The sequence below is a fragment of the Sminthopsis crassicaudata genome, chromosome X (assembly GCF_048593235.1).
Source record: "Sminthopsis crassicaudata isolate SCR6 chromosome X, ASM4859323v1, whole genome shotgun sequence".
Classification (NCBI taxonomy): Eukaryota; Metazoa; Chordata; class Mammalia; order Dasyuromorphia; family Dasyuridae; genus Sminthopsis; species Sminthopsis crassicaudata.
In genome coordinates this window covers 34,719,913-34,745,056 of record NC_133623.1, presented here as the reverse complement: position 1 = coordinate 34,745,056, position 25,144 = coordinate 34,719,913, and the positions used below count along the sequence as shown (strand labels likewise).

General features: G+C 38.2%; 1 protein-coding gene across 7 annotated transcripts in view; it reads left to right on the top strand.

The window, feature by feature from the left end:
* The window catches only part of LOC141548371 (uncharacterized), a 109,126-nt gene that overhangs the window by 28,613 nt on the left and 55,369 nt on the right, over nucleotides 1–25,144 (top strand). For all 7 annotated transcript variants that reach the window (XM_074277232.1, XM_074277231.1, XM_074277230.1 and 4 more), the window contains exons 2-3: nucleotides 105–325; nucleotides 4,831–5,014. The gene's annotated coding sequence lies outside the window, so the exon portion shown is untranslated. The remainder of the gene's footprint in view (nucleotides 1–104; nucleotides 326–4,830; nucleotides 5,015–25,144) is intronic.

Here is a 25,144-nt window from a genome sequence, read left to right as displayed (position 1 = left end):
TCATTAAAAATTTTTTCTGGAGGGGTAAGGGGAAGGGGCAAGAAAAAGACAGACTTGTACCTGATAAATGAAAACAAAAGTGATTTTTTTTCTTTCTTTCTCAGACTCTCATTGTACTTGACCAAAGGTCTATGTTGCTGAAGACCATGCTTCTGAAGTTTTCCTGCAGCTCATCCTCCACAGTCATTGGGACTTACAGGACGTAAAGACCCATCGTCCCTAACCAAGGAGGAATGTTTGAGTTAGTCATGTGCATATGCCCTTCTTTATCATCTCGGGGCCTGGCTTGTCATGTTATATCCTTCAATAAATCCTACTTGGAGCGGTAAGTTAGGTAATTCATAAATTTTTTTACTAGTGTGGTAGGAACACCTAATAAATAGTCATCCATTTAGATAGTATTTTCTCCTAATTATTAGAAGAACAAAATGAAATGGCTCTGTCTTAATTTATCTTCCCTTCCCCCAAAGCATCTACATCATGTGAAGTGTCTAGTTTTAAGTAATGGGCCTTTAGGTCTTCATCTCGACCTTTCTAAATGTCTCTATCTTTCTCCCTATGTGTCTTATTTTCCTGACTTACTTATTCTCTATTTAACTCTCTATCTAGCTCCTTCTATAGCTTCCTAATTCCATCTGTTTCATTCTCTATTTACTCTATGAAGCAATAGAGATCACAGAGATTTCTTTTTATATGTAGTACATCTACATCTCTGGATCTTTCAATGTGTAAAGTTCTCATACCTATCATTTGTCTCTCCAAATGTCTGCATATATAAAACCCATGTGCATATATCCATTTCTATTTATATATATATATATATATATATATATATATATATATATATATATATATATGTGTGTGTGTGTGTGTGTGTGTTTGTATGATATGTAGTCACACATGGGTATGCAAATATCTGTCACCTTTAACCCTTTTCATCTCTCTATTAGTTCTATCTGGCTGAACCTCTCTCCAACTCTGTATATCTCTTATCTGTTTCTATCTCTCTCTCTTACATGGGAACAGCATATGTTTATGTGCAGATGTGTGTGCATACTCTTATGTGTAATATATGTTAATATACTATATTACATATTAATATATCTTATTTGTAATAATACACTATATAGTTTTTGTGAGTTGGTGTTCACACAAACAATTATTTATCCATTATCCTGGACAAATACTGAATTCTCTGCCTGGTATTGCTCATGATTTCAGATACCACTGAAGTATAGATTTTTACTTGTAGCAGCTGGTACCTTTCTTGAGCCTTTCAGCAGCTAGGGCTTTCCTTCCTAAAATAACTTTATAGATATTTTTGCCCATCCTTTGTATTTTTGTTCAGATGTAGTCATGTCATTTCTCCTGATAGAAGGAAATCTTTTTGGGGCCAGTTAGTCTCAATGCTCCTCTGCATCTCTCTAGGGCTCCTTTATATGAGTGGACTTTAGTGTCGGTCTTGGATATCAGAGCTCCCTAAATATCAGAATCTCTAGGGGTCAGTTACTGTATCCTAAAACTGTAAGTGTGATTCATATTTGGCAGGAATTTTTTTTCCTAAGTAGAAGTAATGTCTTTTTAAAATGTAATTTCTCAGGATCTTGCATGCAAGCTATAACTTGATTTTCTTTTTAAATTAAATTGTATTTATAAAAGGAAGACAAAAATTTTTAAGCGGAAAAAAGTCTTATTTTGCATTTTTAGTCTATCACCTCTCTGACAGGAGATGGGCAGCATTCTTCATCGTTGGTGATTTGACATCATGGTTGATCTTAAGTCTCTCAGTTTTTTTGGAACCATCCCTTTCTTACAGCACAGTACATATGGGTAACCTTTCTTTGATCTTCTTTGGAGTATAGCCCTAGTGGTGATATTGGTAGGCCAAAAGAATATACATAGTTTAGCAGCTCTTTTTAGGTAGCGATCCAAATTGCTTTCTGTCTTGGCAAACCAATTTTACAACTAAACCAATAGTACGTTAATATCCCTACTTTCCCACAGTACCTCCATCCTTTCCTTCATTTTGCTCCAGCCTTGCTGGAGTAATTTTTATTTATGTTTAATTATTAGTGAACTAGGGCATTTTCAAATATGGCTGTTGATAGCTTAGATTTCTTCCCTTGAGAACTACCTGTTCATTTCCTTGGATGGTTTAGTCAGGTAAGATTTATTATACTTTTATATTTGCTTCTTATTTGCCTTAGCTATGGGTCCTATACCAAAGAAATTTCCTGCAAAGAAATTATGTGTTTCCTTATAATCTTAACTGCATTGATTTAATTTGTGAGAAAAGCTTTTAAATTTTATATTATCAAAATTATGTTATAATTATGAATTATTCTGCTAGCTATAGTTCATAGGGTAATTTCTTATTTCTTCCTCTAATTTAGGATGTGTTACACTTTGTCTAAGTATTATAACTTGTGATAGTATGTCTTAATAAATAGTGTGAGATGGTGATCTGGTTTTCTTAGCACTTACTGCCCAAACAGATGAGTTCTTGTTCTAGTAGCTGAAATCTTTGGATTTATCTAACACTGAGCTTCTATTGGGTTGGCTTGCTTTTGCTCTTTTGATGGGCCTATTTCTTATCCAGTACTGACTTACTTTGATCATTGCTTCTTCATAAGGTACTCTGAAATCCAAGACTGTTAGACTGGTTCCTTCCCATTATTTCTCTTTCTTTATAGAACTTCACCTCCGAGTGAATTAACTTAAGTAGTTTTGTCATTTTGGCTCACTGGAGCCCTGAGCAATGAATAATATTACTCCAAAAGTGATTTATTTATACTTGGCTTCATCTAGTTCTTATATCTTGGTAGGTAGACTCCCAAATATTAAGTAGCTATTTTAAGTGGAATTTCTTTTCCCATCTCCTTGCTGGGGTTTTTGGTTAATAATTAAATAGAAATGCTGACGATTTATTTACATCCTTCAACTTTGCTTCAATTAAATTTTTAGTTGACTCTCTAAGATTCTCTATCATATCATCCAGATAAACGCTACTGGTATTTTTCTTCTTTCCCTTTGCAACTAGCCTTTTAAGCAATTCATTAAATACTAGCAGTAATAATGAATATCCTTGTTTCCCTTTTCTTTTTGGCTAGGCTCCCTTGTATATTCTCATTACGTGTGCTCCCTAGATCGCTCCCTAGATCTCTAATGTCATCAGGGAGTGAAGACAGAAATCCCAGGAGTGCTTTTATTATGTTTTGATAATCTTGACAAAAAAGAGAGAGACCCTAAGGAAAATTAGTCATTTAATCAGAATATTTGAGTACAAGTCTATGCAAATAGAGAAAGGTAGGCATCACTTTTATCTGAAATTGTCAAAAGAAAGTAGGTAGAATACACACAGATTTTGGAGTAGAAGTTTATTAGGAGGAAAGGGAAGACTTAGAAAGGGAGTAATCACAAATAAAAAAAGTTTAACTTTATAGGGTAGAGTATGAGAATGATCTAAAAGGAAAGAACTGGAAGCAAAAAATCCACCATTACAATCAATTAGGAAGCAAACTCACTATATTTAGATGGTCCATTCTATTCCCTGATTTGTATTTACAGTTTTTATTGAACTGTGATCTTTTTCATCAGGAATGCTTGAAAGTTATCTATTTCATTATGATTATGTTCAATTTTTCTGGATAAGATAATCTTGGTTGCAATTCTACATCTTTGCCCCAGTAGAATATTGTATTCCATGCACTGTATAGCTTTATGTGGTAGTTGCTAGATCTTGCGTGATCCTGACTGAATAATTAGTGTTTTAATTCTTTCTGAGCGATTGCAGCATTTTATCTGAAACTCTGGATTTTGGCTAGGATGTTCCCGAGTTTTTAATTGTTATTTCTTTTATGTTTTCTGGAAGTATTTCATCTAGGTTCTTTTTTTTTTGGGGGGGGGGGTCAGTCCAGTTATAGCATACCTGAGTGGATCTCTAAATGAAAGAGTAGAGAGTCACAAAATGACTGCTGACATGCTTTCTGGATGGCTGATGAGTCATTTTTCCATTAGTTCCTGTTTGCAAGGGAAAGATGGCTCTTCAGAAGAGCCACAATCTGGCCTTGAAGGTGTAGGAATATTTAAGATATCTCTCCTTGATTAATGTTTTAAGTCATTTTTCTACGAGATACCTTCCTTTCCTTGGCCCTTGTAATTATATTTCATATATCATGAAATCATTAATTTCTAAGGGCCACGTGGGGTCTAATAGAGGATGCTGTCTGGCTGCCATCTTGGACTTTTCAGACTCCACTTAGTGTCTAAGCAACATAGGAGGAGCATCCATAGACAGCCCAAGCCAAGGAATTTGCTCTGGAGTAAGAGGATCAGAGCTTACCCCCTGTACTGGGCATTTGGATGTGGATTGGCTATATTCTCTTGGGATGGAAAATGGACTTGCTGTGGTTTTCCTTTGTTTTGTCAATCACTACTCAGTCTGGCATTCTTTCTAAATCTTTGCTGGGGGAGCTGGGCTATACTGCTTCTTCCATGTTTTTGGTCTTTTGGCAGTTATTATTTTTCCCTAGTAATTTCTTCAAGAAGCCTGAGCCAGCTTTCTATGTATTTCTTCCAGCTTCCCCCCTTTTCCCTATTCTGTGCTAATGCTAACTTCTTCCAAGGTGGTTGTGGGACTAAGACATACCCTGGGCAAGCTGGCTAACCTTTGATAGCAGCTGCCTTCAGAGGGTGCTGAATGTGGGGCCCAAAACAGTGAGCACGAGTGGCCAGAGACCGGCTGTCGGCTCCAGAGCATGTAAGAAGCAGGATTGTGAAATAAGTGCATGCTGACAAGAAGAATGAAAATTTTTCTCCTTCTCTTCTTAGGCTCCAGTTCTACCTTGCTGAAGATTCAGTGCTTCTTGCTCACTGAAAACAAGGGAGTTGATGGGATATCAAGCCTTACCACTTCTTGGGGAGGAATGTCAACAGTCCTCTTGTGGCTGCCTGCTCTATCATCTGGGTAGCTGCCCAACAAGGCTCCAAACTCTACTCAAGCCTCTCGGCATAGGTGAGTTCTGTTATCCTCTCTTTTTGCACTGGGCTAGTAACTTAGATCAGAGAGATTGGGATCTAGACTTGAGTTACAGAATTGCAGCTCTCAAGTCTAAATCACTCATGGAGTCTCCCTCTGAAAGTATAAGGGCTTTGATTCCTTAGCTCTCACTTGGTCTAGGTACATGCTGTTCTGGGGACTTGGATCTCCATATCTTAGAGCCCAGGGCTTTGAATTTAATTCTTGGGGTCTTGAATCACTTTCAGACCACCATTTCCAAAGTAAGCTCCTTGTACTTTGATCATCAGCCAGACTCTCTCTGAGGAAAGCCAGGTTCCAATCAATGAACTTTCTCTTACCTTGCCTGAAACTAGGCCTTCACACCATTTCCAAATCTGCTACAGCATAACTTCTGCTCTCCTCCAGCACTTAGTGCCTGTTTCAGTTGTCCTTCTAGGTCCATATGATTACCCTTAGAATTGTTTGGTTTCTGGGTCACTAAATTAAACCTTAAGTTTCTAGACCTCCATATTGAGTTCTGTAGCCTAGTCTTAGAATGTCATCCCCTAATTTGGGTGGAACAGGTCTCCTGTGGATGTGGGCCTTTCAGCCTCTCACAAGCTCTTGATTCTCCTTTCATCAGAGCTGTCCCCATCCATGCAGAGACTTGTATTTCTCTCTTAAAACTCTGCACCTGTCCCGCATGGAGCTCCTGCTTGTACATCGTTCTGGTTCACCAGGGACTAAAGTGACTGCTGAGACCCTGCTCCGGATTAGAGGTGCTACCCATTGTACCCTCACACTCCTCTCCCATTCAAAGTTCATCTTCACTTACTAATGATGAAGTGGTTCTTTCTTCCGAAATTCTCTTCAATGTAAAAGGCTTTCTGGGTTTTAAATCCTATGTGCCTGGCAGAATAGTTGAAACAAGATAAACAATAATGCTTGTTGATGAACTGATGCCATTTATAATAAATAAGAACTATATAGTAATAGTTATTACCACAAAGCCTTTGGGGAAGATTCTTCTCTTATGTGTTAGAAAACTATTAAAGAAGGGATATTGGAATATCTTTTTGCAAAAATCACCAACTTAGAGTGTTACAGTTTACATAAGTAAAACTTACAGTTCTGGTTACTTTTTTTATTCCTAAGAAGCTTGACCGGACACGAACATGATGGGAGCTTCCTTCTTCCACGGCCATTCTCAGGATAATATATAGGCTGATTCCCCAAATTACTAAATGTAACTGTCCACTTATGAGAAAGCTGCCCTCTCTAATGTCACCTCTCACTGCAAGTGCTTATCTCAAACCTCAAGATGACAAAGCAAGATCCATCGCTGGCCTATGAAGACTGTCAGAAGCAACTTTTCAATAAAACCTCTACCGATAGGGCTATATGAAAAAGCCTGAGTTGTTCAAAATGTAGATTTCTAAGTGTCAAAGGTTCAAGATTTGGAGTCATTTAAAGGCTTCAGGGTATAAGTCCCTTGACCCCCCAGCTCCTAAGCACTGTTAATAAAATTTCTGTAATAGTAGTTATAAGGTTCAGGAGCCTCAAGTCACTAAAACTTTAAATCTTACTGTTCTTCAAATTATTAGTACAGACATGGAGGATCTTCAGTTCAGGGTTAATCTCAAGACTGGAGACCATGGCTTTTGTCTTAACTGGGGGGGGGCAATAATACAGTCCAGATGAAAATGTAATTGTGGAATTTTTAGCAAAATACATAAAGATAGAGTGAGACATAGATATTAACAGGAGAGCCTTATCGTTATGTCCGGTTTAATTTGACACAAATGGTCTAGACCTCTTGGACTGTGGGGTTAGCAGTGTCCAGCCCCCTAAAGACTTAACTTTAAGTTCTAGAAGTCTTCAGGCAAATTCTGAGTCCCTAAAAACTTACTGTGCAATGCTGGAAAATGGAAACTTATCCATACCAAAGTTTCCTATTTATTAAAGCATAGCTGGATGAGTCCTGAAACATGCCTGCCCCCAACATTCTTGTCTTTCTAGGAATAGGGCTTCAGTCCTGTGCCCTCCTGGGGGGAACAAGTTATGCTAGATCCTTGGCAGAAAGTGGGGGAAAACAAAACAATTGCCATTTTACCCGTTCTCCATTCAAAATCCAGCCTTGTCACCCATTCAAGTGTTCTCAGCTAGGGTAGAGACAGGTATACCATTAAGCTAAAATTGATATATATCCAGTAAGCCTGGGAAAGAGCCATCCTGTTCAAGTACTTGCTTGAGAACAGGAGGAAGGTGCCTGGTTGAACTTCTTGCTAAAGCTACCACTTGGGGCCAAATACCAATCTGTTACCACAGATGAGGTTATAAGCAGCTACCCTTTAAAGAAATCCAGCCATCGTTTTTTTTTTTTTTTTAATTATAGCTTTTTATTGATAGTACATATGCCTGGGTAATTTTTCAACATTGTCCCTTGTGCTCACTTCTGTTCCAACTTTTCCCTCCACCCCCTCCCCTAGGTGGCAGGCAGTCTTATACATGTTAAACATGTTAAAGTATTATCTTAAATACAATATATGTGTGCAGATCAGTACAGTTCTCGTTGCACAAGAAAAATTGGATTCTGAAGGTAGAAATAATCTGGGAAGAAAAATAAAAATACAAACAGATTATACTCATTTCCCAGTGTTCTTTCTCTGGGTAGCTGATTCTGTCCATCACTGATCAGTTGGAACTGGATTAGATCTTCTCTTTGTCGAAGATTTCCACTTCCATCAGAATCCATCCTCATATACTCTTGTTGTTGCCATGTACAATGATCTCCTGGTTCTGCTCATTTCCCTCAGCATCAGTTCATGTAAGTCTCTCCAAGTCTCTCTGTATTCATTCCACTGGTCATTTCTCACAGAAAAATAATATTCCATAATTTTCATATACCACAATTTATTCAACCATTTTCCCATTGGTGGGCATGCCTTCAATTTCCAGTTTCTAACTACTACAAAAAAGGCTGCCACAAACAGGTCCCTTTCCCTTCTTTACTATTTCTTTGGGATATAAGCCCAGTAGTAACACAGCTGGATCAAAGGGAATGCACAGTTTGATAACTTTTTGAGAATAGTGCCAAATCATCCTTGCAGAGAGTGGAACTATCTACCCCCCTCATCCATTCCCCTCTCCATCCTTGCTTTTTTTCTTCCCCCAACCTTCACACACTTCCTTCCCTTAGCTGCTCACCTCCAGGGTCTCTCTCCAAGCTCCTCCTCATCCTTCTCCTTTCCCCATTCTCTGGCCACTGGGACCTCCCACCCTCCCCTGATTCTCAGAGTCTAATCACCTAGTTCTTGGTGTAAGTGCCAGTGAGACCAAGGCCACAGCTTGTTGGGGATTCAAGTAAAGAACCCATTTCTTTCCAGAGCCCAATTAGGCTTATGAGGGCTGCTTGCCCTGTAGGGCCAGTGGAGATGCAGACCCCTTCGAGGAAAACCCTAAAGGTAAGTTGGAGGCAAATCCTTTAGAGTCAGGGTGATAGGTTCAAGGGCTTCAAAGTGTCTTCTAAAACTCTCTATCTTCTCTCTAATATTTTCCAACTCTCTCTCTATAATACTATCTATCTTATCTCGAACACTATCCCTATCTCTACCATTCTCCATCTCTATTTCTCTCTAACATTATCTCCTCTCTAACAATCTCTATCTTCTTTTTAACACTCCATTTCTCTCTGTCTAGTACTCTCTATCCAAGTATGTCTCTTTTGTCCATCCATCTCTCTATCACGTCTCTATCATCTTTGAAGTCAGGCTGTACTTCTCTATCTCTATATTTCTATCTTTCTGTTTCATCTATTAATTTGTCTCTCTATCTTTTTATCTCTCTGTCTCTTTAGCTATCGCCAACTATATGTCTCTTCATGTCCATCCACTTCTGTGTCCGTAACGTCTTCCACTTTCTAACACTCTCTAATACTCTCCATCTCTCTGTTTCTAACAATTTCCAACTCTCTCGCACTAATACTCAAAATCTCCTTTTCCATAATACTCTCTATCTTATCTCTAACAATATCCCTGTCTCTAGCAGTCTCTATCTTTTCTCTACCTTTAACACTCTCTATCTTCTCTTGACTTCTCCATCTTCTATCTAACACACTATCCTTCTTTCTTCTAACACTCTGCATCTCTCACACTCTAACACTGTCCTCTCTCTCTAATACTCAACATCTCTCTCTATAGTACTCTAACTTATCTCTAAATCTATTCCTGTCTCTAGCAGTCTCTACCACTCTCTACCACTATCCCTTTCTTTCTCCCTCTAACACTCTCCATTTCTCTAACATTCTCCATGTTTCTCTCTCTAATACTCTCTATCTTCTCTCTTTCTAACACTTTACAACTCTCACTAATACTCAAAATCGCCTTCTCTATTCTTATCTCTAACAATATCCCTGTCTTGAGCAGTCTCTATCTTTTCTCTACCATTATCTATTTCTTTCTCTAACAATCTCAATCTTCTCTCTAACACTCTCCATCTCTTTCTCTCTAATCCTCTCTATCTTCTCTGTAACACTATCCCTCTTTCTTCTAACACTCTCTATCTCTCTCTCATTAATACTCAACATCTCTCTATAGTATTCTCTACCTTATCTCTCAATCTATTCCTGTCTCTAGCAGTCTCTATTTTCTCTTTACCATTATCCCTTTCTCTCTCCCTCTGACACTATCTTCTTGCTAACACTCCCCATCTCTCTCTAACACTCTCAACCTCTCTCTGTCTAATATTCTCTATCTTCTCTTGAACACTCTCCATCTCTCTTTCTCTGTAATATTCTCCATCTCTCTTTCTAATGCTGTCCATCTCTCTCTAATACTAAACATCTTTCTCTCTATATAATACTCTCTCTCATTGCTAACACTATTCCTGTCTCTACCACTCTCCATCTCTCTCTCACTAATACTCTCCATCTTCTGCCTAACACTCTCTCTCTCTCACTAATAGTCAATATCTCTCCCTGTCTAGTACTCTCTATCCAAGTATGTCTCTTTTGTCCATCCATCTCTCTATCACGTCTCTATCATCTTTGAAGTCTGGCTGGACTTCTCTATCTCTATATTTCTATCTTTCTGTTTCATCTATTAATTTGTCTCTCTATCTTTTTATCTCTCTGTCTCTTTAGCTATCGCCAACTATATGTCTCTTCATGTCCATCCACTTCTGTGTCCGTAACGTCTTCCACTTTCTAACACTCTCCATCTCTCTGTTTCTAACAATTTCCAACTCTCTCGCACTAATACTCAAAATCTCCTTTTCCATAATACTCTCTATCTTATCTCTAACAATATCCCTGTCTCTAGCAGTCTCTATCTTTTCTCTACCTTTAACACTCTCTATCTTCTCTTGACTTCTCCATCTTCTATCTAACACACTATCCTTCTTTCTTCTAACACTCTGCATCTCTCACACTCTAACACTGTCCTCTCTCTCTAATACTCAACATCTCTCTCTATAGTACTCTAACTTATCTCTAAATCTATTCCTGTCTCTAGCAGTCTCTACCACTCTCTACCACTATCCCTTTCTTTCTCCCTCTAACACTCTCCATTTCTCTAACATTCTCCATGTTTCTCTCTCTAATACTCTCTATCTTCTCTCTTTCTAACACTTTACAACTCTCACTAATACTCAAAATCGCCTTCTCTATTCTTATCTCTAACAATATCCCTGTCTTGAGCAGTCTCTATCTTTTCTCTACCATTATCTATTTCTTTCTCTAACAATCTCAATCTTCTCTCTAACACTCTCCATCTCTTTCTCTCTAATCCTCTCTATCTTCTCTGTAACACTATCCCTCTTTCTTCTAACACTCTCTATCTCTCTCTCATTAATACTCAACATCTCTCTATAGTATTCTCTACCTTATCTCTCAATCTATTCCTGTCTCTAGCAGTCTCTATTTTCTCTTTACCATTATCCCTTTCTCTCTCCCTCTGACACTATCTTCTTGCTAACACTCCCCATCTCTCTCTAACACTCTCAACCTCTCTCTGTCTAATATTCTCTATCTTCTCTTGAACACTCTCCATCTCTCTTTCTCTGTAATATTCTCCATCTCTCTTTCTAATGCTGTCCATCTCTCTCTAACATTTTCCAACTTTCTCTCTCTCTAATACTAAACATCTTTCTCTCTATATAATACTCTCTCTCATTGCTAACACTATTCCTGTCTCTACCACTCTCCATCTCTCTCTCACTAATACTCTCCATCTTCTGCCTAACACTCTCTCTCTCTCACTAATAGTCAATATCTCTCCCTGTCTAGTACTCTCTATCCAAGTATGTCTCTTTTGTCCATCCATCTCTCTATCACGTCTCTATCATCTTTGAAGTCTGGCTGGACTTCTCTATCTCTATATTTCTATCTTTCTGTTTCATCTATTAATTTGTCTCTCTATCTTTTTATCTCTCTGTCTCTTTAGCTATCGCCAACTATATGTCTCTTCATGTCCATCCACTTCTGTGTCCGTAACGTCTTCCACTTTCTAACACTCTCTAATACTCTCCATCTCTCTGTTTCTAACACTCTCTAATACTCTCCATCTCTCTGTTTCTAACAATTTCCAACTCTCTCGCACTAATACTCAAAATCTCCTTTTCCATAATACTCTCTATCTTATCTCTAACAATATCCCTGTCTCTAGCAGTCTCTATCTTTTCTCTACCTTTAACACTCTCTATCTTCTCTTGACTTCTCCATCTTCTATCTAACACACTATCCTTCTTTCTTCTAACACTCTGCATCTCTCACACTCTAACACTGTCCTCTCTCTCTAATACTCAACATCTCTCTCTATAGTACTCTAACTTATCTCTAAATCTATTCCTGTCTCTAGCAGTCTCTACCACTCTCTACCACTATCCCTTTCTTTCTCCCTCTAACACTCTCCATTTCTCTAACATTCTCCATGTTTCTCTCTCTAATACTCTCTATCTTCTCTCTTTCTAACACTTTACAACTCTCACTAATACTCAAAATCGCCTTCTCTATTCTTATCTCTAACAATATCCCTGTCTTGAGCAGTCTCTATCTTTTCTCTACCATTATCTATTTCTTTCTCTAACAATCTCAATCTTCTCTCTAACACTCTCCATCTCTTTCTCTCTAATCCTCTCTATCTTCTCTGTAACACTATCCCTCTTTCTTCTAACACTCTCTATCTCTCTCTCATTAATACTCAACATCTCTCTATAGTATTCTCTACCTTATCTCTCAATCTATTCCTGTCTCTAGCAGTCTCTATTTTCTCTTTACCATTATCCCTTTCTCTCTCCCTCTGACACTATCTTCTTGCTAACACTCCCCATCTCTCTCTAACACTCTCAACCTCTCTCTGTCTAATATTCTCTATCTTCTCTTGAACACTCTCCATCTCTCTTTCTCTGTAATATTCTCCATCTCTCTTTCTAATGCTGTCCATCTCTCTCTAATACTAAACATCTTTCTCTCTATATAATACTCTCTCTCATTGCTAACACTATTCCTGTCTCTACCACTCTCCATCTCTCTCTCACTAATACTCTCCATCTTCTGCCTAACACTCTCTCTCTCTCACTAATAGTCAATATCTCTCCCTGTCTAGTACTCTCTATCCAAGTATGTCTCTTTTGTCCATCCATCTCTCTATCACGTCTCTATCATCTTTGAAGTCTGGCTGGACTTCTCTATCTCTATATTTCTATCTTTCTGTTTCATCTATTAATTTGTCTCTCTATCTTTTTATCTCTCTGTCTCTTTAGCTATCGCCAACTATATGTCTCTTCATGTCCATCCACTTCTGTGTCCGTAACGTCTTCCACTTTCTAACACTCTCTAATACTCTCCATCTCTCTGTTTCTAACAATTTCCAACTCTCTCGCACTAATACTCAAAATCTCCTTTTCCATAATACTCTCTATCTTATCTCTAACAATATCCCTGTCTCTAGCAGTCTCTATCTTTTCTCTACCTTTAACACTCTCTATCTTCTCTTGACTTCTCCATCTTCTATCTAACACACTATCCTTCTTTCTTCTAACACTCTGCATCTCTCACACTCTAACACTGTCCTCTCTCTCTAATACTCAACATCTCTCTCTATAGTACTCTAACTTATCTCTAAATCTATTCCTGTCTCTAGCAGTCTCTACCACTCTCTACCACTATCCCTTTCTTTCTCCCTCTAACACTCTCCATTTCTCTAACATTCTCCATGTTTCTCTCTCTAATACTCTCTATCTTCTCTCTTTCTAACACTTTACAACTCTCACTAATACTCAAAATCGCCTTCTCTATTCTTATCTCTAACAATATCCCTGTCTTGAGCAGTCTCTATCTTTTCTCTACCATTATCTATTTCTTTCTCTAACAATCTCAATCTTCTCTCTAACACTCTCCATCTCTTTCTCTCTAATCCTCTCTATCTTCTCTGTAACACTATCCGTCTTTCTTCTAACACTCTCTATCTCTCTCTCATTAATACTCAACATCTCTCTATAGTATTCTCTACCTTATCTCTCAATCTATTCCTGTCTCTAGCAGTCTCTATTTTCTCTTTACCATTATCCCTTTCTCTCTCCCTCTGACACTATCTTCTTGCTAACACTCCCCATCTCTCTCTAACACTCTCAACCTCTCTCTGTCTAATATTCTCTATCTTCTCTTGAACACTCTCCATCTCTCTTTCTCTGTAATATTCTCCATCTCTCTTTCTAATGCTGTCCATCTCTCTCTAATACTAAACATCTTTCTCTCTATATAATACTCTCTCTCATTGCTAACACTATTCCTGTCTCTACCACTCTCCATCTCTCTCTCACTAATACTCTCCATCTTCTGCCTAACACTCTCTCTCTCTCACTAATAGTCAATATCTCTCCCTGTCTAGTACTCTCTATCCAAGTATGTCTCTTTTGTCCATCCATCTCTCTATCACGTCTCTATCATCTTTGAAGTCTGGCTGGACTTCTCTATCTCTATATTTCTATCTTTCTGTTTCATCTATTAATTTGTCTCTCTATCTTTTTATCTCTCTGTCTCTTTAGCTATCGCCAACTATATGTCTCTTCATGTCCATCCACTTCTGTGTCCGTAACGTCTTCCACTTTCTAACACTCTCTAATACTCTCCATCTCTCTGTTTCTAACAATTTCCAACTCTCTCGCACTAATACTCAAAATCTCCTTTTCCATAATACTCTCTATCTTATCTCTAACAATATCCCTGTCTCTAGCAGTCTCTATCTTTTCTCTACCTTTAACACTCTCTATCTTCTCTTGACTTCTCCATCTTCTATCTAACACACTATCCTTCTTTCTTCTAACACTCTGCATCTCTCACACTCTAACACTGTCCTCTCTCTCTAATACTCAACATCTCTCTCTATAGTACTCTAACTTATCTCTAAATCTATTCCTGTCTCTAGCAGTCTCTACCACTCTCTACCACTATCCCTTTCTTTCTCCCTCTAACACTCTCCATTTCTCTAACATTCTCCATGTTTCTCTCTCTAATACTCTCTATCTTCTCTCTTTCTAACACTTTACAACTCTCACTAATACTCAAAATCGCCTTCTCTATTCTTATCTCTAACAATATCCCTGTCTTGAGCAGTCTCTATCTTTTCTCTACCATTATCTATTTCTTTCTCTAACAATCTCAATCTTCTCTCTAACACTCTCCATCTCTTTCTCTCTAATCCTCTCTATCTTCTCTGTAACACTATCCCTCTTTCTTCTAACACTCTCTATCTCTCTCTCATTAATACTCAACATCTCTCTATAGTATTCTCTACCTTATCTCTCAATCTATTCCTGTCTCTAGCAGTCTCTATTTTCTCTTTACCATTATCCCTTTCTCTCTCCCTCTGACACTATCTTCTTGCTAACACTCCCCATCTCTCTCTAACACTCTCAACCTCTCTCTGTCTAATATTCTCTATCTTCTCTTGAACACTCTCCATCTCTCTTTCTCTGTAATATTCTCCATCTCTCTTTCTAATGCTGTCCATCTCTCTCTAACATTTTCCAACTTTCTCTCTCTCTAATACTAAACATCTTTCTCTCTATATAATACTCTCTCTCATTGCTAACACTATTCCTGTCTCTACCACTCTCCATCTCTCTCTCACTAATACTCTCCATCTTCTGCCTAACACTCTCTCACTAATAGTCAATATCTCTCCCTGTCTAGTACTCTCTATCCAAGTATGTCTCTTTTGTCCATCCATCTCTCTATCACGTCTCTATCATCTTTGAAGTCTGGCTGGACTTCTCTATCTCTATATTTCTATCTTTCTGTTTCATCTATTAATTTGTCTCTCTATCTTTTTATCTCTCTGTCTCTTTAGCTATCGCCAACTATATGTCTCTTCATGTCCATCCACTTCTGTGTCCGTAACGTCTTCCACTTTCTAACACTCTCTAATACTCTCCATCTCTCTGTTTCTAACAATTTCCAACTCTCTCGCACTAATACTCAAAATCTCCTTTTCCATAATACTCTCTATCTTATCTCTAACAATATCCCTGTCTCTAGCAGTCTCTATCTTTTCTCTACCTTTAACACTCTCTATCTTCTCTTGACTTCTCCATCTTCTATCTAACACACTATCCTTCTTTCTTCTAACACTCTGCATCTCTCACACTCTAACACTGTCCTCTCTCTCTAATACTCAACATCTCTCTCTATAGTACTCTAACTTATCTCTAAATCTATTCCTGTCTCTAGCAGTCTCTACCACTCTCTATCACTATCCCTTTCTTTCTCCCTCTAACACTCTCCATTTCTCTAACATTCTCCATGTTTCTCTCTCTAATACTCTCTATCTTCTCTCTTTCTAACACTTTACAACTCTCACTAATACTCAAAATCGCCTTCTCTATTCTTATCTCTAACAATATCCCTGTCTTGAGCAGTCTCTATCTTTTCTCTACCATTATCTATTTCTTTCTCTAACAATCTCAATCTTCTCTCTAACACTCTCCATCTCTTTCTCTCTAATCCTCTCTATCTTCTCTGTAACACTATCCCTCTTTCTTCTAACACTCTCTATCTCTCTCTCATTAATACTCAACATCTCTCTATAGTATTCTCTACCTTATCTCTCAATCTATTCCTGTCTCTAGCAGTCTCTATTTTCTCTTTACCATTATCCCTTTCTCTCTCCCTCTGACACTATCTTCTTGCTAACACTCCCCATCTCTCTCTAACACTCTCAACCTCTCTCTGTCTAATATTCTCTATCTTCTCTTGAACACTCTCCATCTCTCTTTCTCTGTAATATTCTCCATCTCTCTTTCTAATGCTGTCCATCTCTCTCTAACATTTTCCAACTTTCTCTCTCTCTAATACTAAACATCTTTCTCTCTATATAATACTCTCTCTCATTGCTAACACTATTCCTGTCTCTACCACTCTCCATCTCTCTCTCACTAATACTCTCCATCTTCTGCCTAACACTCTCTCTCTCTCACTAATAGTCAATATCTCTCCCTGTCTAGTACTCTCTATCCAAGTATGTCTCTTTTGTCCATCCATCTCTCTATCACGTCTCTATCATCTTTGAAGTCTGGCTGGACTTCTCTATCTCTATATTTCTATCTTTCTGTTTCATCTATTAATTTGTCTCTCTATCTTTTTATCTCTCTGTCTCTTTAGCTATCGCCAACTATATGTCTCTTCATGTCCATCCACTTCTGTGTCTGTAACGTCTTCCACTTTCTAACACTCTCCATCTCTCTGTTTCTAACAATTTCCAACTCTCTCGCACTAATACTCAAAATCTCCTTTTCCATAATACTCTCTATCTTATCTCTAACAATATCCCTGTCTCTAGCAGTCTCTATCTTTTCTCTACCTTTAACACTCTCTATCTTCTCTTGACTTCTCCATCTTCTATCTAACACACTATCCTTCTTTCTTCTAACACTCTGCATCTCTCACACTCTAACACTGTCCTCTCTCTCTAATACTCAACATCTCTCTCTATAGTACTCTAACTTATCTCTAAATCTATTCCTGTCTCTAGCAGTCTCTACCACTCTCTACCACTATCCCTTTCTTTCTCCCTCTAACACTCTCCATTTCTCTAACATTCTCCATGTTTCTCTCTCTAATACTCTCTATCTTCTCTCTTTCTAACACTTTACAACTCTCACTAATACTCAAAATCGCCTTCTCTATTCTTATCTCTAACAATATCCCTGTCTTGAGCAGTCTCTATCTTTTCTCTACCATTATCTATTTCTTTCTCTAACAATCTCAATCTTCTCTCTAACACTCTCCATCTCTTTCTCTCTAATCCTCTCTATCTTCTCTGTAACACTATCCCTCTTTCTTCTAACACTCTCTATCTCTCTCTCATTAATACTCAACATCTCTCTATAGTATTCTCTACCTTATCTCTCAATCTATTCCTGTCTCTAGCAGTCTCTATTTTCTCTTTACCATTATCCCTTTCTCTCTCCCTCTGACACTATCTTCTTGCTAACACTCCCCATCTCTCTCTAACACTCTCAACCTCTCTCTGTCTAATATTCTCTATCTTCTCTTGAACACTCTCCATCTCTCTTTCTCTGTAATATTCTCCATCTCTCTTTCTAATGCTGTCCATCTCTCTCTAACATTTTCCAACTTTCTCTCTCTCTAATACTAAACATCTTTCTCTCTATATAATACTCTCTCTCATTGCTAACACTATTCCTGTCTCTACCACTCTCCATCTCTCTCTCACTAATACTCTCCATCTTCTGCCTAACACTCTCTCTCTCTCACTAATAGTCAATATCTCTCCCTGTCTAGTACTCTCTATCCAAGTATGTCTCTTTTGTCCATCCATCTCTCTATCACGTCTCTATCATCTTTGAAGTCTGGCTGGACTTCTCTATCTCTATATTTCTATCTTTCTGTTTCATCTATTAATTTGTCTCTCTATCTTTTTATCTCTCTGTCTCTTTAGCTATCGCCAACTATATGTCTCTTCATGTCCATCCACTTCTGTGTCCGTAACGTCTTCCACTTTCTAACACTCTCCATCTCTCTGTTTCTAACAATTTCCAACTCTCTCGCACTAATACTCAAAATCTCCTTTTCCATAATACTCTCTATCTTATCTCTAACAATATCCCTGTCTCTAGCAGTCTCTATCTTTTCTCTACCTTTAACACTCTCTATCTTCTCTTGACTTCTCCATCTTCTATCTAACACACTATCCTTCTTTCTTCTAACACTCTGCATCTCTCACACTCTAACACTGTCCTCTCTCTCTAATACTCAACATCTCTCTCTATAGTACTCTAACTTATCTCTAAATCTATTCCTGTCTCTAGCAGTCTCTACCACTCTCTACCACTATCCCTTTCTTTCTCCCTCTAACACTCTCCATTTCTCTAACATTCTCCATGTTTCTCTCTCTAATACTCTCTATCTTCTCTCTTTCTAACACTTTACAACTCTCACTAATACTCAAAATCGCCTTCTCTATTCTTATCTCTAACAATATCCCTGTCTTGAGCAGTCTCTATCTTTTCTCTACCATTATCTATTTCTTTCTCTAACAATCTCAATCTTCTCTCTAACACTCTCCATCTCTTTCTCTCTAATCCTCTCTATCTTCTCTGTAACACTATCCCTCTTTCTTCTAACACTCTCTATCTCTCTCTCATTAATACTCAACATCTCTCTATAGTATTCTCTACCTTATCTCTCAATCTATTCCTGTCTCTAGCAGTCTCTATTTTCTCTTTACCATTATCCCTTTCTCTCTCCCTCTGACACTATCTTCTTGCTAACACTCCCCATCTCTCTCTAACACTCTCAACCTCTCTCTGTCTAATATTCTCTATCTTCTCTTGAACACTCTCCATCTCTCTTTCTCTGTAATATTCTCCATCTCTCTTTCTAATGCTGTCCATCTCTCTCTAACATTTTCCAACTTTCTCTCTCTCTAATACTAAACATCTTTCTCTCTATATAATACTCTCTCTCATTGCTAACACTATTCCTGTCTCTACCACTCTCCATCTCTCTCTCACTAATACTCTCCATCTTCTGCCTAACACTCTCTCTCTCTCACTAATAGTCAATATCTCTCCCTGTCTAGTACTCTCTATCCAAGTATGTCTCTTTTGTCCATCCATCTCTCTATCACGTCTCTATCATCTTTGAAGTCTGGCTGGACTTCTCTATCTCTATATTTCTATCTTTCTGTTTCATCTATTAATTTGTCTCTCTATCTTTTTATCTCTCTGTCTCTTTAGCTATCGCCAACTATATGTCTCTTCATGTCCATCCACTTCTGTGTCCGTAACGTCTTCCACTTTCTAACACTCTCTAATACTCTCCATCTCTCTGTTTCTAACAATTTCCAACTCTCTCGCACTAATACTCAAAATCTCCTTTTCCATAATACTCTCTATCTTATCTCTAACAATATCCCTGTCTCTAGCAGTCTCTATCTTTTCTCTACCTTTAACACTCTCTATCTTCTCTTGACTTCTCCATCTTCTATCTAACACACTATCCTTCTTTCTTCTAACACTCTGCATCTCTCACACTCTAACACTGTCCTCTCTCTCTAATACTCAACATCTCTCTCTATAGTACTCTAACTTATCTCTAAATCTATTCCTGTCTCTAGCAGTCTCTACCACTCTCTACCACTATCCCTTTCTTTCTCCCTCTAACACTCTCCATTTCTCTAACATTCTCCATGTTTCTCTCTCTAATACTCTCTATCTTCTCTCTTTCTAACACTTTACAACTCTCACTAATACTCAAAATCGCCTTCTCTATTCTTATCTCTAACAATATCCCTGTCTTGAGCAGTCTCTATCTTTTCTCTACCATTATCTATTTCTTTCTCTAACAATCTCAATCTTCTCTCTAACACTCTCCATCTCTTTCTCTCTAATCCTCTCTATCTTCTCTGTAACACTATCCCTCTTTCTTCTAACACTCTCTATCTCTCTCTCATTAATACTCAACATCTCTCTATAGTATTCTCTACCTTATCTCTCAATCTATTCCTGTCTCTAGCAGTCTCTATTTTCTCTTTACCATTATCCCTTTCTCTCTCCCTCTGACACTATCTTCTTGCTAACACTCCCCATCTCTCTCTAACACTCTCAACCTCTCTCTGTCTAATATTCTCTATCTTCTCTTGAACACTCTCCATCTCTCTTTCTCTGTAATATTCTCCATCTCTCTTTCTAATGCTGTCCATCTCTCTCTAACATTTTCCAACTTTCTCTCTCTCTAATACTAAACATCTTTCTCTCTATATAATACTCTCTCTCATTGCTAACACTATTCCTGTCTCTACCACTCTCCATCTCTCTCTCACTAATACTCTCCATCTTCTGCCTAACACTCTCTCTCTCTCACTAATAGTCAATATCTCTCCCTGTCTAGTACTCTCTATCCAAGTATGTCTCTTTTGTCCATCCATCTCTCTATCACGTCTCTATCATCTTTGAAGTCTGGCTGGACTTCTCTATCTCTATATTTCTATCTTTCTGTTTCATCTATTAATTTGTCTCTCTATCTTTTTATCTCTCTGTCTCTTTAGCTATCGCCAACTATATGTCTCTTCATGTCCATCCACTTCTGTGTCCGTAACGTCTTCCACTTTCTAACACTCTCCATCTCTCTGTTTCTAACAATTTCCAACTCTCTCGCACTAATACTCAAAATCTCCTTTTCCATAATACTCTCTATCTTATCTCTAACAATATCCCTGTCTCTAGCAGTCTCTATCTTTTCTCTACCTTTAACACTCTCTATCTTCTCTTGACTTCTCCATCTTCTATCTAACACACTATCCTTCTTTCTTCTAACACTCTGCATCTCTCACACTCTAACACTGTCCTCTCTCTCTAATACTCAACATCTCTCTCTATAGTACTCTAACTTATCTCTAAATCTATTCCTGTCTCTAGCAGTCTCTACCACTCTCTACCACTATCCCTTTCTTTCTCCCTCTAACACTCTCCATTTCTCTAACATTCTCCATGTTTCTCTCTCTAATACTCTCTATCTTCTCTCTTTCTAACACTTTACAACTCTCACTAATACTCAAAATCGCCTTCTCTATTCTTATCTCTAACAATATCCCTGTCTTGAGCAGTCTCTATCTTTTCTCTACCATTATCTATTTCTTTCTCTAACAATCTCAATCTTCTCTCTAACACTCTCCATCTCTTTCTCTCTAATCCTCTCTATCTTCTCTGTAACACTATCCCTCTTTCTTCTAACACTCTCTATCTCTCTCTCATTAATACTCAACATCTCTCTATAGTATTCTCTACCTTATCTCTCAATCTATTCCTGTCTCTAGCAGTCTCTATTTTCTCTTTACCATTATCCCTTTCTCTCTCCCTCTGACACTATCTTCTTGCTAACACTCCCCATCTCTCTCTAACACTCTCAACCTCTCTCTGTCTAATATTCTCTATCTTCTCTTGAACACTCTCCATCTCTCTTTCTCTGTAATATTCTCCATCTCTCTTTCTAATGCTGTCCATCTCTCTCTAACATTTTCCAACTTTCTCTCTCTCTAATACTAAACATCTTTCTCTCTATATAATACTCTCTCTCATTGCTAACACTATCCCTGTCTCTACCACTCTCCATCTCTCTCTCACTAATACTCTCCATCTTCTGCCTAACACTCTCTCTCTCTCACTAATAGTCAATATCTCTCCCTGTCTAGTACTCTCTATCCAAGTATGTCTCTTTTGTCCATCCATCTCTCTATCACGTCTCTATCATCTTTGAAGTCTGGCTGGACTTCTCTATCTCTATATTTCTATCTTTCTGTTTCATCTATTAATTTGTCTCTCTATCTTTTTATCTCTCTGTCTCTTTAGCTATCGCCAACTATATGTCTCTTCATGTCCATCCACTTCTGTGTCCGTAACGTCTTCCACTTTCTAACACTCTCTAACACTCTCCATCTCTCTGTTTCTAACAATTTCCAACTCTCTCGCACTAATACTCAAAATCTCCTTTTCCATAATACTCTCTATCTTATCTCTAACAATATCCCTGTCTCTAGCAGTCTCTATCTTTTCTCTACCTTTAACACTCTCTATCTTCTCTTGACTTCTCCATCTTCTATCTAACACACTATCCTTCTTTCTTCTAACACTCTGCATCTCTCACACTCTAACACTGTCCTCTCTCTCTAATACTCAACATCTCTCTCTATAGTACTCTAACTTATCTCTAAATCTATTCCTGTCTCTAGCAGTCTCTACCACTCTCTACCACTATCCCTTTCTTTCTCCCTCTAACACTCTCCATTTCTCTAACATTCTCCATGTTTCTCTCTCTAATACTCTCTATCTTCTCTCTTTCTAACACTTTACAACTCTCACTAATACTCAAAATCGCCTTCTCTATTCTTATCTCTAACAATATCCCTGTCTTGAGCAGTCTCTATCTTTTCTCTACCATTATCTATTTCTTTCTCTAACAATCTCAATCTTCTCTCTAACACTCTCCATCTCTTTCTCTCTAATCCTCTCTATCTTCTCTGTAACACTATCCCTCTTTCTTCTAACACTCTCTATCTCTCTCTCATTAATACTCAACATCTCTCTATAGTATTCTCTACCTTATCTCTCAATCTATTCCTGTCTCTAGCAGTCTCTATTTTCTCTTTACCATTATCCCTTTCTCTCTCCCTCTGACACTATCTTCTTGCTAACACTCCCCATCTCTCTCTAACACTCTCAACCTCTCTCTGTCTAATATTCTCTATCTTCTCTTGAACACTCTCCATCTCTGTTTCTCTGTAATATTCTCCATCTCTCTTTCTAATGCTGTCCATCTCTCTCTAACATTTTCCAACTTTCTCTCTCTCTAATACTAAACATCTTTCTCTCTATATAATACTCTCTCTCATTGCTAACACTATTCCTGTCTCTACCACTCTCCATCTCTCTCTCACTAATACTCTCCATCTTCTGCCTAACACTCTCTCTCTCTCACTAATAGTCAATATCTCTCCCTGTCTAGTACTCTCTATCCAAGTATGTCTCTTTTGTCCATCCATCTCTCTATCACGTCTCTATCATCTTTGAAGTCTGGCTGGACTTCTCTATCTCTATATTTCTATCTTTCTGTTTCATCTATTAATTTGTCTCTCTATCTTTTTATCTCTCTGTCTCTTTAGCTATCGCCAACTATATGTCTCTTCATGTCCATCCACTTCTGTGTCCGTAACGTCTTCCACTTTCTAACACTCTCTAATACTCTCCATCTCTCTGTTTCTAACAATTTCCAACTCTCTCGCACTAATACTCAAAATCTCCTTTTCCATAATACTCTCTATCTTATCTCTAACAATATCCCTGTCTCTAGCAGTCTCTATCTTTTCTCTACCTTTAACACTCTCTATCTTCTCTTGACTTCTCCATCTTCTATCTAACACACTATCCTTCTTTCTTCTAACACTCTGCATCTCTCACACTCTAACACTGTCCTCTCTCTCTAATACTCAACATCTCTCTCTATAGTACTCTAACTTATCTCTAAATCTATTCCTGTCTCTAGCAGTCTCTACCACTCTCTATCACTATCCCTTTCTTTCTCCCTCTAACACTCTCCATTTCTCTAACATTCTCCATGTTTCTCTCTCTAATACTCTCTATCTTCTCTCTTTCTAACACTTTACAACTCTCACTAATACTCAAAATCGCCTTCTCTATTCTTATCTCTAACAATATCCCTGTCTTGAGCAGTCTCTATCTTTTCTCTACCATTATCTATTTCTTTCTCTAACAATCTCAATCTTCTCTCTAACACTCTCCATCTCTTTCTCTCTAATCCTCTCTATCTTCTCTGTAACACTATCCGTCTTTCTTCTAACACTCTCTATCTCTCTCTCATTAATACTCAACATCTCTCTATAGTATTCTCTACCTTATCTCTCAATCTATTCCTGTCTCTAGCAGTCTCTATTTTCTCTTTACCATTATCCCTTTCTCTCTCCCTCTGACACTATCTTCTTGCTAACACTCCCCATCTCTCTCTAACACTCTCAACCTCTCTCTGTCTAATATTCTCTATCTTCTCTTGAACACTCTCCATCTCTCTTTCTCTGTAATATTCTCCATCTCTCTTTCTAATGCTGTCCATCTCTCTCTAACATTTTCCAACTTTCTCTCTCTCTAATACTAAACATCTTTCTCTCTATATAATACTCTCTCTCATTGCTAACACTATTCCTGTCTCTACCACTCTCCATCTCTCTCTCACTAATACTCTCCATCTTCTGCCTAACACTCTCTCTCTCTCACTAATAGTCAATATCTCTCCCTGTCTAGTACTCTCTATCCAAGTATGTCTCTTTTGTCCATCCATCTCTCTATCACGTCTCTATCATCTTTGAAGTCTGGCTGGACTTCTCTATCTCTATATTTCTATCTTTCTGTTTCATCTATTCATTTGTCTATCTTGTCCTTTTATCTCTCTTTCTCTTTAGCTATCTGCACCTCTATATCTCTTTTTGTCCATCCATCTCTCTCTCCATACCGTCTCTAACATTCCTTATCTAGCTCTGTCCACATTTTCTTTTCTATCTGAGCTCTCTATTTATCTCCGTCTGCCTATCAGCCTTACAACTTTTTGTCCATCCTGTCTCTGTTCCTCTGTCCATGTCCCTATTCTACTGTCTCCCTCCCATCCATCATCATCTCTATCTCTTTATCCACTCTATCTATCCCTCTGTTCATTTGTCTATCATCTATCTATCCTTATCTGCTTTTCTCTTACCTGTCTCTATGTATCCCTCTATTTGTCCCTGTCTCTCTCTAGCTGTTGATCCATCTTTTCCTCCTTCTATGTCCCTGTCCATTTTGTCTTTCTATCCTCTCTCTCAATCCATCTCCTTAGCCCACTCTTTATTAGGGGGAGGGAGTTAGGTAGGGAGTTGGGAGTTAGGGAGTTAGAGAGTTGGGAGGGGAGGGAGTTAGTTAGGGAGTTGGGAGGGGAGGGAGTTAGAGAGTTGGGAGGGGAGGGAGTTAGTTAGGAGTTGGGAGGGGAGGGAGTTAGAGAGTTGGAGGGGAGGGAGTTAGGGAGTTGGGAGTTAGTTAGAGAGTTGGGAGGGGAGGGAGTTAGAGAGTTGGGAGGGGATGGGAGTT